The following is a 12,864-nucleotide window of genomic DNA, read 5'->3' on the forward strand; positions in this document are numbered from 1 at the left end:
CCTTCAACCTCAGATTACACACTGAGGAAGAGCACAAAGTGGATTGTAATAATGCAATGCAACATCAATAGTCATTCCTTAGTTAAAAAAATCCCAATAACCAAATGAAAATGTGTCCTAAGTATATTGTAGTGGTTAAGAGCTCAGACTTGTGTGCCAATATTTATACATGTATTCAACCATGTATCTCTTCTCCCTGTATCTCCAACCTCAATGTTCATTTACTGTGCAGCAAAAGCTAAGAGCTAAGAAAATTCAGCATGTTATTTAATCTATTTTTAAGTGTTGGTCACCTCATTAGTGGGTGAAGAAAATGATAGCAGCTACCCTACAGAGTTTATATGAGGGCTGCAAAGCAAGAATACTCAATACATGTTACTTATTACTATTTTAAGAACATTCTTTTCAATGTGATACAATTCAATAAAATAAAATAAACTGAAATGTAGGGTATACAGTTTCATATTGGAACAGCTTCAAGTTTTGATACTTAGATGAGAAAGCTTGAAGCAGTAGAAAGAATTCCACTTTGGGAATTAGATGACCTGCATTCCCTGGGCAAGTTTCTCAATGCCTATAGGTCTATGGTTCTTCAGCTGTACACTGAGACTTGCAGGTTAGATCAGTGACCACAAAAGGTGAGTGTCTACCATACTGGCAATGGAGGTGATTTAAGCCTATTTGAACCAGAGATCAAATTGCACTGAACTACAAAATGTGTGTTTTTCTGTTCAGTTTTCTTTCAATACTTCTGTTTAAATTAAATCAAAGAGAAAGGTTGAGTTTAGTACTAGTCATCACCCCCTGCCAACATTAGTTAAACCCTCTTTTTAAGAGAATAAACCAGAGCAAGTAGCCAGTATCTAAGCAGACTTAAATAATTTATTTGTTTTCATTGTGCTTATTTTTGTGGTTACTTTCTATTTATGGGAAGTAATATTGGGTAGTTATTTATAGTTTCCATTTATAATATTTATATAAAGAAGTAAACCTATTGAAAGAGAATTATTAAATCTAGGGAATATGTACATTTTGAAAAAATTGTGAAGCTGGCTGAAGAGTGAGGCATTTGGGAAACATTCTACTATTCAACATTGGATTATTTCAAGTTTGTGGTTTCAAAGGTGAAATAATGGCACACCAGATTTATTTATAAAAGCTAATAAATTTTACACTATGTAAATGAGAAAAAATAACAAATTCACAATTATAAAATAAAGAGTCAATGCATATTTTTTTTTAAAGAGTGGGAATTTTTGAGAAAGGATTAAGAAAGAAGTCCTTAGGTTAGGACTAGGAATTACCTTCAGATAGATTTTGGGTCATATAAGCATGGGATGAGATTAGAGAAAAGAGAGAAGGAGCTTAATCAAACCATATTATCAGGTAGGAATACTTCAAAAAAATTCATTTCCTTTTCTGAAAAAGTTCCATTTAAAAAGAGGATTAATACCAAGTGTTGTGGTAAATACTAAGAAGACAACTGGACATTAGAGAAGATATGATAGTATGGAAATCAGTTCCATGGAATGAAATAAAGAAAGTATACCAGCATACCTCATTACATTGCACTTTTGTTATTGTGCTTCACTTTATTGTACATTTTAGATAGTGCATTTTTGAATAAATTGAAGGTTTGTAGCAACTCTGCTTTAAGCAACTCTATAAGCACCATTTTTCCAAAAGCTTGTGCTCACTTCATTTTTATTGGTTCACATTTTGGTAATTTTTGTAATATTTTAAGTTTTAAACATTACTATTGTGTCTGTTATGTTGATCTGTGATCAGTGATCTTTGATGTTACTACTGTAACTATTTTGAGACATCATGAACCTTAAAAGATGGCAAATGTAATTGATAAATGTTCAGTATATTCTGACTGCTCCAATGACCAGCTGTTTCCCATCTCTCTACTTCTTCAGGGGCCTCACTATTCCCTGAGACAAAATAAAATTGAAATTAAGCCAATAACAAGTCTACAATACCTACAATAGTCTCAAAGCATTCAAGTGAAAGGAAAAGTCATATGTCTCTCACTTTAAATCAAAAGCTAGAAATAATTAAGCATTGTGAGGGAGGCATGTCAGTTGCTGAGATAGGCCAAAAATTAGGCCTCTTGCATCAAATAGCCAAATTGTAAATAAAAAGGAAAAATTTTTGAAGGAAATTAAAAGTGCTACTCCAGTAAACACACAAATAATAATAAAGAAAAACAGCATTATTACTGATATGGAGAAAGTTTTAGTCATCTGAATAGAAATATCCAACAAATCCCAACACTCCTTTGAAATCAAAGCTTCATCCAGAGCAAGATCCTAACTCTCTTTAATTCTGTGAAGACTAAAAGAAGTGTGGAAGCTGCAGAAGAAAAGTTTGAAGGTAGTAGGAGGTTGGTTCATGAAGTTTAAGGAAAGAAGCCATCTCCATGACATTAAAGTGCAAGATGAAGCAGCAAGTGCTGATGGAGAAGCTACAATAAATTATCCAGAAGATCAAGAGAAAATTATGGATGAAGGTGGCTACATTAAACATCGCATTTTAAATGAAGACTAAATAGCCAGTTATTGGATAATAATGCTATTTAGGACTTTCATGTCTAGAAAGGAGAAGTCAATATTTGGCTTCAAGTCTTCAAAGGACAGGCCAACTCTCTTGTGAGGGGCTAATGCAGTTGGTGACTTTAAGTTGAAGCCAATGCTCATTTACCATTCCAAAAATTCTAGGGCCCTTAAGAAATTTGCTACTCTGTCTGTACTCTATAAATGGAACAACAAAGCCTGGCTGACAGCATATCTATTTACAGCATGGTTTACTGAATACATTTAAGCCTACTGTTGAGAACTCGTGCTCAGAAGAAAAGACGTCTTTTGAACTCTTACTGCACATTGACAATGTACATAGTCATCTAAGAGCTCTGATGAAGATGTGTAAGACTAATTGTTTTTTTGTGCCTGCTAGCACAACATCCATTCTGCAGCCCATGGATCAAGGAGTAAGTTTGATTTTCAAGTATTATTATTTAAGAAATGTGCTTCATAAAGTTACAGCTGCAAAAGATAGTGATATCTCTGATGAATCTGTGCAAAGTAAATTGAAAACCTTTTCTGAAAGATTCATCATTCTAGATGCCATTATGAACATTCATGATTCACCGGAGGAGATCAAAATATCAACATTAACAGAAGTTTGGAAGAAGATTATTGAAACCCTCATGAATGACTGCGGGGTTCAATACATTAATGGCAAAAATAACTGCAGGTGGGGTGGAAATATCAAACTAAAGTAGGATTAAAAGTGGAACCTAAAGAGGTTATTTAATTGCTGTAATCTTATGATAAAACTTGAACTGATGAGTTGCTTCTTATAGATGAGCAAAAAAGTGCTTTCTTGAGATGGAATCTATTCGTTTTGAAGATGCTGTGAGCATTGTTGAAATGATGACAAAAGATTTAGCATATTCCATAAACTTAGTTCATAAAACAGCCATAGATTTTGAGAGGACTGACTCCAATTTTAGAAGTTCTACTGTGGGTAAAATACTATCAAACAACATTGCATGCTACAAAGAAACCTTTTATGAGAGGAGGTCAACTTCATTGTTTCTTATTTTAGGAAACTGCCACCACCACCCCAAACTTCAACAATCACTACCCTGATCAGCAGTCACTAATATCAAGGTAAGACCCTTTATCAGCCAAAAAATGATCACTTGCTGAAGGCTTAGATGATTGTTAGCATTTTTTAGCAATAAAGTATTTAAAATTAAGGTATGTAATTTTTTCAGACATTACTGTTGCACACTTAATATACTACAGTATAGTGTAAATATAACTTTTATATGCACTTCTAATGCAATTTTTTTGTGACAGGCTTTATTGCAATATTCCCTTATTGAAGTAGTCTGAAACTGAGTTATGGTTGAGGTATGCCTGACTATGTCTGTATATATACATGTATCTATAATATACATATTTCTTGTATATATAATTATTTCCTTATGCCATTTTATCTTTATACTTGAATGTCTTGCAGAAGGGTAGGCATCAATAATAATCGGTAGCACAATGTTGATATTTGATACATCTTAGATGGCATAGTTTACAGTTTTCCAAAGAAGAACAATTATAATACAGCATTGTAACAATTGATATGACAGATACACAATTCCTCCAACTTATTTTATTCCCACTTTTCCAAGTAAGTGTCTAGACAACAATTACAACACTTTCTAAGCTTTTGTCTGTTAATATTCAGATATGTCTTGGATGTTAGAATAAAAAAAAACTCAGTGCATGCTACTGCTTCCTGTTCAGAAAGGCAACATGTCAATTTAATAACCATTCCACTATTACCAGGGTATCTTTCAAAAACATCTAATTTGAAATCGGCTAACCAAAGTTGTTTACTTCAGTGTTAATTTTTTACTTTTGAATTGATTTTCTAAGATGAAGATAATTAGAATTAATTATATAATAGGAGGTATACCGAGAGTTACAGCAGTGGTGACGGTAGTGGCCTTCAACAGCAAATGGGGATGGTTCTTTTGCTTATCACCTTTATGATCTTAAGCAAGTCACTTAATGCATCTAAACATCAATTTCCTTAGCAGTAAAATGAAAATAATAACACCTACTGCTTTGATGATTAAATATAAATCACTCAGTGTAGTTACTTACACAGAATAAATGCTTAACAGTGGCTATGATAATAATCATAGCCAAGACTGACATAGAATAAGTAGTCATAATACTTTTACTTTTTTCTCAAGAGTTTCTCCATGTTAATGGTAATTAATTTTTTAAAATAATTTTCTTTACAGCCTTTCATTTATATAGCAAATGCTTCATCTTAGACAGGTGACAGGTTTCTAGGGAAACCATTGCCTTCTATAATGGCTTTGACAAAAGTATGAATGACAGAATAAATATTAAAAGTAATAGTTTAGTGTTAAATATTTTAAGTGATAGCTTTAATATATTACATTGCATTTCTGGAAAGAGTTGAGTAAAATTTTTTTCATATATCACAGTTTTTGCTTTCCAGTGAAATGAAGTTTTGCTAGTCAATCTTTTCCTGTTTCTAAATGTGAGCAATGTAATGACTCATGGGGAATAGCATAAAGATTGATAATACTGTTTAAACAAAACTTTTCTGGAAGTGAAAAATACTTAAGAGACATTCAAAGTGACTATGTAAAATTATGAATCAGATAATATAATTTATTCTTTTTTTAAATTAAAAAAATAATCTGAGAAGTACTTCTTTAATGACAGAGTAAGGACTTCCAAAAACAAACTCTTCCATAAAAACAATAAAAATACTAGCAAAAGGTGTCAAAATATTTATTAGGATGCTGGAAATTAACCAAAGTCTTGCAACAATATGAGAAACATTTATATAGGAAAAAAGTCTGAATCTTTGTCAGATCAGTGAGCTTTGTGGCATTTTGACTTGCCTCCTTTGTATTCCCCTCTCCCTAGCTCTTTCGTAGCCTTAAAAACCATCAGACTCAGTACAAAGCAGATGTAAAAACCAGCAATCTAATAACCACTGTAGGGGTAGAAAAGATTTGGAGCTCCCCAAAAAGCCCCATCTCCAGAGAATGATTACTATTTGATCTGTCTGGTAGCTCTTGGTAAAATCCATTTACAAAACATAGAAGTCTTGCCTTTATTTGACCTGATTCAGAGCTCAATCAGTGAGGATATCCCATCCCCAAGTAATTTGTTAAAAACATTCAGCAGCAATTGTTTAACATTGCAGCCACTTGTGGTGGCAATACAAATTGGGGAAAACAAAAAGCTACCAAAAAACGAAACATAAAAATTTAGGAATGAGGTGTATGTAGGGAACTTTGAAAAGTTCCAACATATTTCTAGGGATTTACGCAGTTATGTGCAGGAATGTGTGTATGTTCTGAGAAGACCCAATCTCTCCCTTCTGATTGACCTTGAAGCTCTGTGCAATAGACAGTAAAGGTCATTTCAAAGTGCTTAGTGACTGGAATATTAAAGGCATATCCGAACACACACACAGATCCCCTTGGCAAAGGGTGGGGGGCTTAAAGTTTCAAGACATTTAAGTAAACCTATGTCCAATCATTAACTGACAACTAAACTAAGAAGAAAATTCTGTGTTTATACATGACAAAGAATAGAGAGTTTTACTAAAGTAATCTAGGAAGATTAATAAACAGATAAACAGCAACAACAACAAGCAGCAGCAACAACAAACCTTAAGGAATGAGGAAATCTGATTTCTGAACTTTCTACATCATATTATTCAAATGTTCAGTTTTCAACAAAAGTTATGAGATACATGTATAAACAGGAAAATGTGGCCCATAAACAGAAAAAAAAAGTCAATAGAAACATCCCCTAAGAAATCCCAGATGTAGAACTTTCTAGACAGATTCTCCAAAGCAGCTATTATGAATACACTTAAAGAACAAAAGCAAACTATGTCTAGGAAAATCAAAGTATGAGAAAAGACTACATACTAAATAGGAAATAGTACTAAGGTGACAGAAATTATAAAAAAAGAACCAAAATAGATAATCTGGAGTTAAAAATTATTGCACTTGAAATGAAATATTCACTAGAGGGACTCAACAGCAGATTTAAACTAGCTGAAGAAAAAAATCAGCTTGAAGACAGGTCTGAAAAACAAAATAAATTAAGAATAAAAAACAAATGCAGAAAAATGAAGAACCATTCAGAGACCTATAAGATACCATCAAATGAAACAACATGTGCCTTATGGTAATCCTAGTGGATGGAAGACAGCCAAAAGAATATGGGGAAAAAAAATGGCCAAAAACTTTGTAAATAAGATTAGTAACATTAGCTTACATATCCAAGCAGCCCAACACAATTCAAATAAGACAAACTTTAAGAGGGGCACATCTAGGCACATCTTAATCAAACTATTGAAAGACAAAGACAGAGAATCCTGAAGCAGTTAGAGAAAAATGACTTGTAACTTACAAGGTATATTTAGTAAGATAAACAGCTGACTTCTCATCAGAAACAATGGAAGTCAGAGGTAGTGGGATAACAAATACAAAGCTCTGAGAGAAAAAAGCTACCAACAAAGCATTCTATGTACAGCAAACTATCCATCAAAAATAAAAGAGAAATTACACAGTTCCAAAAAAAGAGAAAAATTAGGAATTTATTACTAGAGACGTGCTCTGCAAGAAATATTAAATAAAAGCATTCCTTCAGGCTGAAATGAAAGCACAATATTCTATAACTTGAATCTAGTTAAGGGAACTATATAGGTAAATATTAATATAAAAGACAGTAAAATTTTGTTTGCTTATTTATGTGTTTGTTCTTTAGTGTGTCACCAGAAAAATAGATAAATTATACTTCAGAAAAATTAAAAACTTTTTTTTTGGCAGAAAATGATGCTATTAAGAAAGTGAAAAGATGTCCCACAGAATGAGAGAAAATATTTGTAAATCATATATCTGATAAGGGACCTGTTTCCAGCATATAAACTAAACTTAACTCTTTGATTATAAAAAGACACATAATCAAATTAACAGGTGGACAAATGATTTGAATAGACATTTCTCCAAAGAGGATATACAAATAAGTGTTCAACAATTGCAAGAAAAGATGCTTAACTTCAAAACTTGAATGAAATTCGGAACTATAGCTGGAGTAGCACTCCATACATGCTAGAACAGCTAAAATGAAAACAGACAATATGTATTTAAGACATTAATGAATAGGCGTATGGGCTCATTGCAGTTGGTTTTATCTACAACTCAAGTCCTTTACCCTGTTCTTATCCTCCTCAAATTCATCCCAAATTTATCCCCCAGTTTGTCAAACTAAATGGCTGTCAAGTAGTTTGGAAGTCAGTCACTTCACTCAGGAGTCTGTCCCCAGCCCCAAACCAGGTCTTACTTATAATGATAGCTCAGAGCATACATTGTCTAGTGATATTAAGGATATTACATTATTTAGTTTCTGATTAAGATTATATGTCCTTGTCCTTTCACTGCTCTAGGCCTGTAGCTTCTCAGAAACCTTAGTGTAGGCAGAGAGTAGCAATAGTTTTTCCATCTTCCCTTGGGCAAAGGCAGTGAGCACTGCCTCCAGTTGCTGACTTCAAGCAGTAAGCTTGATCCTTACCCCTCATCTCACATAGAACTCCTATGTCTCCAGTTAGCCTGTTGTTGTGTAGCAGTGAACTCTTGGCCACCACTTGCTGCTTTCATTTTCCAGCTCTCACAGACCTGTGGCTTTGTCCCTTCAACTTTGTGTGTTTTTTTTTTTTTTCTGCTTCATAAAGTTGTTTATTTTGCTTCGGAGCTGGGCTACGTTCAGATTGCTCTTGAGATATTTTGTCTATCATTGTCAAAGATTTGCAGCTAAGGCATTAATCAAAGTCAAACCTTATAATCAACATTTTATCACAGCCTCCCTTCCCCATTTAGCTCTCTTAATTGATGTATTTTTAGAAGCCATTTTCAGGAGTTGTATCAGCTTTGCCCACAAAAGGTGCTAGAATCTTGACTTTAATATAATTATTTATTAAAATATGAGAAAAATTGTTTGGTTTGCAACTTTATATCAATAATAAAAAGATTAAATAAAAATGGCTAAACAAACAGTAGGGAATTAGCATTGTGTAATAGTTTACTAAATGACATATTTATAGATATCATGAAATGTAATAATATGTAATATGGTTCTTATGTTAAATTCCCAAACATTTCCATCAAAGTACTGGTGAAATTCTTAGCTGGGGTGCTTCATGAACTAGTTTCTCCTATTATGTTGAGAAATTTTTCTTGTATCACATTTTGGCTCTGACATACACTGAGTTTCTTTACTAATATATTCTTCCCTGCATACAAATGATCATTTCTTTGTTTCAAAGTCACAATCTTATGATTTTGATTGTGTACTCTGACATACTGCTGTACCTTCTAGGGAAACATGCACCCCAGACTGAGAAATGGTGATCTTAAGAAAAGATTTGAGGGGGAAAACCCTAGTCATTAATAACTCTTTAATATTTTAATAAACTTTAATATATAATTGGTTTATTTAATGAGTATGAGTCAATATGAAGCCAGATAAACATAATAATAATAATTTACTACTATTATTATTATCTCAGTCCTGCTTTCTTAATCTTTAAATCCATTACACAGAATTGTTCATCCCAGCTGCTAAATGAAATCTGGAGCAGAACAGCAAAAGAAACTATTATCACAGTCAACAGGCAACCTACAGGATAGGAGAAAATTTTTGCAATCTACTCATCTGACAAAGGTCTAATATCCAGAATATACAAGGAACTTAAACATATTTATAAGAAAAAACAACCGTATCACAAAGTAGTCAAAGGATATGAACAAACACTTCTCAAAAGAAGACATTTATGCAGCCAACATACATCTTTAAAAAAGCTCAACATCACTGATCATCAGATAAATGCAAATCATAACCACAATGAGATACCATCTCACATCAGTAAGAATGGTAATTATTAAAAAGTCAGGAAACAATAGATACTGGCAAGGCTGTGGAGAAATAGAAACACTTTTAAGCTGTTGGTGGGAATGTAAATTAGTTCAACCATTGTGGAAGACAGTATGGCAATTCCTCAAGGATCTAGAACCAAAAATGACCCAGCAATCTCATTACTGGGTATATACCCAAAGGAATATAAATCATTCTACTATAAAGACACATGCACACATATGTTTATTTCAGCACTATTTACAATAGCAAAGACATGGAACCAACCCAAATGCCCATCAATGATAGAATGGATAAAGAAAATGTAGTACATATATACCATGGAATATTATGCAGCCATAAAAAGGAATGAGATCATGTCTTTTGCAAGGACATGGATCAAACTGGAAGCCATCATCCTCAGCAAACTAACACAGGAAGAGAAAACCAAACAGCACATGTTCTCACTCATAAGTGGGAGTTGAACACTGAGAACACATGGACACAAAGAGGGGAACAGCACACACCAGGGCCTGTTGTGGGGCTGAGCGGAGGGAACTTAGAGGATATGTCAATATGTGCAGCAAACCACCATGGCTCACGTATACCTATGTAACAAACCTGCACATTCTGCTCATGTATCCAATTTTTTTTTTTTTCTTAGAAGAAATAAAGAAAAAAAAAAATACTGGGCAGAGACAATGGATTTTCTAGTCATTTTCAGGTATTAAAAAGTCCAGTCAATTTTATTACCAAAGCTTCAATAATTTTGAATTAAAACAGTCTTCTTTTTTTTTTTTTTTTTTTAGACGGAGCCGCGTTGTGTCGTCCCGGCCGGGCTGCAGGGGCGTGGCCCCGGCTCGGCTCACTGCAAGCTCCGCCTCCCGGAATTAAAACATTCTTTAGTTTTGCTTTGACTCAGGCTTTAAAACTTGTATGATAAGTGTGGAGGTTGGATCTTTTTTCTTGCTTTATCTCCAGTTCTCCTTCTAGATGCTGGTTCTAGTTTCATCCAGGGATAGGCTAACGGGTAAAGTTTAGAGATAATAATATTCAGATGCTTTTGCTCCCTGTATATAGCAGATTTCCAAATGCAGGTTTCTTTCCTGTGGGGCACTCCTGTGGTTTCTTCTGAGATTTTCCCCCATTCCCACTGCTGGTGGCTCTTCCTCTTGCAGTCTGCTGACAGACAACACCTTCTCCAGTTAGCAGCTGCCTATAATTCTCCCCTTAGCCCTCCAGCCACACCCCCACCACTGCAGAATGGATGCTCTTATCTGGGATAGTTTTCTATGACTCAGATTTGGCTATTTTTCACGGTCCTCCTTTGCTGATGGAACACAAACTTCTTGGCTTTCCAAATTTTGGAAGCAAAGTCTGTTCCCAGTACACCTATCAAACATTACCATAGTCATCTTCTTACCTTTTATCTTTTTCTGGTATGTGTCAGAAACTGTCCTCAAACTCCAGGGAACATATGGCAAGCTTTCTGAATGGTTCTTTTAAATCTCCAATCACTTAGGAAGGAAAGACCTCCTTGGTCTTCTCACCTTTTTCTATCTGCTACACCTGGGGCAAGTGATGTGCTAAGAATTTCAAATAATCAATACAATTTTTCAAAATATCACTTTAATATAAAAGACATGCCATTTTTAGTTTTTAGAAGGCATTCCTTGAAAATAACTTTTTAATAAAAAATGTTTTATAGGTTTTCCAATACACTAAAACAAATTTTGGAATCAATAAATATCTCAAAAATTCTTTTCTTTCAGTTATTTCAATAAGTGTTTTATATGATTTCTCTATTTAAAGAACATGTTCAGCCATAAAACTCAATTTGACCAATAACTCATTTGACGATTTTTTAAAAAGTTTTTTTTTTCTGATTTGAATTATCAACTAAAAATATACAAGCCAATTTGATACAGACCTAAATAGTGCATTGTTCATCTTATCCTCTTGTGATTTTTGTGATGTTTATATTTCTTTCAGATCTGGGTTGCCTTGTCTAGGCACATTCCCAATATCTTTCTCCAGATGGCTTTTGTCACTGTGTACCCCTCCTGTTGTTTTATTTTTTTGAGACAGAGTCTCACTCCATCACCTGGGTTAGAGTGCAGTGGTACAATTTCCAATCACTGTAGCCTCGATCTCCCAGGCTTAGGCCATCCTCTAACCTCAGTCTCTCAAGTGGCTGGTACTACAGACATGTGCCACCACACCTAGCTAATTTTTGTATATTTTGTAGAGCTGCAGTTTTGCCATGTTGCCCAGGTAGGTCTCAAACTCCTGGGTTCGAACAATCCACTTACTTCGGCCTCCCAAAGTGTTGGGATTATAGGTGTGAGCCATCATGCCCAGCCTGTTCCTGTTGTTTTAACTGTAGAAGGCACATGGTGTCCTAGACACTGTGATGATTATAAACTGTCTGTTCTCTCTAAGACTATTCATAATATGTGTGTTTGCATGCCTCACATGTACACAGTGCCATTTAACATTTTAAAAAATCCTTTTATCATTTCTGTTTTCTCACATATTTTATGTTGTATATATTTAATAGAAATACTCCAGAGAATACTTCGGAGCTATAATTAAATCTGAATATTTGAAATTCTTCTACTAATTGACAGTCTTGAGAGATGCAACTTGCTTTAAAACCTCCCAAACTATGCGGTTTATACAAATGACAGAATTGGGGTTATTTTATGTTTTTAATTGCATAGAAGATTTTTTATTCTTAAATGATCACTTTAAGTAGCAGGAAATCTTCCTGAGGTATTACAAACATAATATAATTTATACATTTTTAAAGTTACTCGGCTTTTAAAAAAAACCCACATCTGTTGCATACAAGTAAGGCACATTCGTAACTACCAAGAAGAATTATGCAAATAAATGATGTTAAGAAATTAAAAGATGACTTTGGCCAAGTGAAAAACTGCCTAGTAGGTTAAGTTCTGATGCTCTTCCATTGCATTAAATGATTATTTCCTCTTTTGTAACAAGAGTAGGCCACCATTTTTATTTCAAAGAAAAAGATTCAGTTTTAGATAGAATATTGAATTTCTGGGTCTAGACTCACATTGTCATATTCTGTTGCTATTGAGTCAATTTTAAATACTAAGTAGCTAAAGGGGGTACTCCCTTTTCTTTGTGCTACTTGCTATGAATGTTGCATTGTTTGTACTTTGAGGAGCTGTTTTTTTTTTTTTTGGTTATTTTGTTTCTAAAAATACCTCTACAAAGCAGGTTAATCCACTTTTACTTCTACTACATGTAATACTGGCAGGGAAATTATTAATTTACAGGCAAGTAAATGTTTATTTCCTTTTCTCTACCTTTTTCTTTCTTTCTTTCTTTTTTTTTTTTTTTTTTTTTG

Source organism: Piliocolobus tephrosceles, chromosome 4, assembly GCF_002776525.5.
Source record: "Piliocolobus tephrosceles isolate RC106 chromosome 4, ASM277652v3, whole genome shotgun sequence".
NCBI classification, from domain to species: domain Eukaryota; kingdom Metazoa; phylum Chordata; class Mammalia; order Primates; family Cercopithecidae; genus Piliocolobus; species Piliocolobus tephrosceles.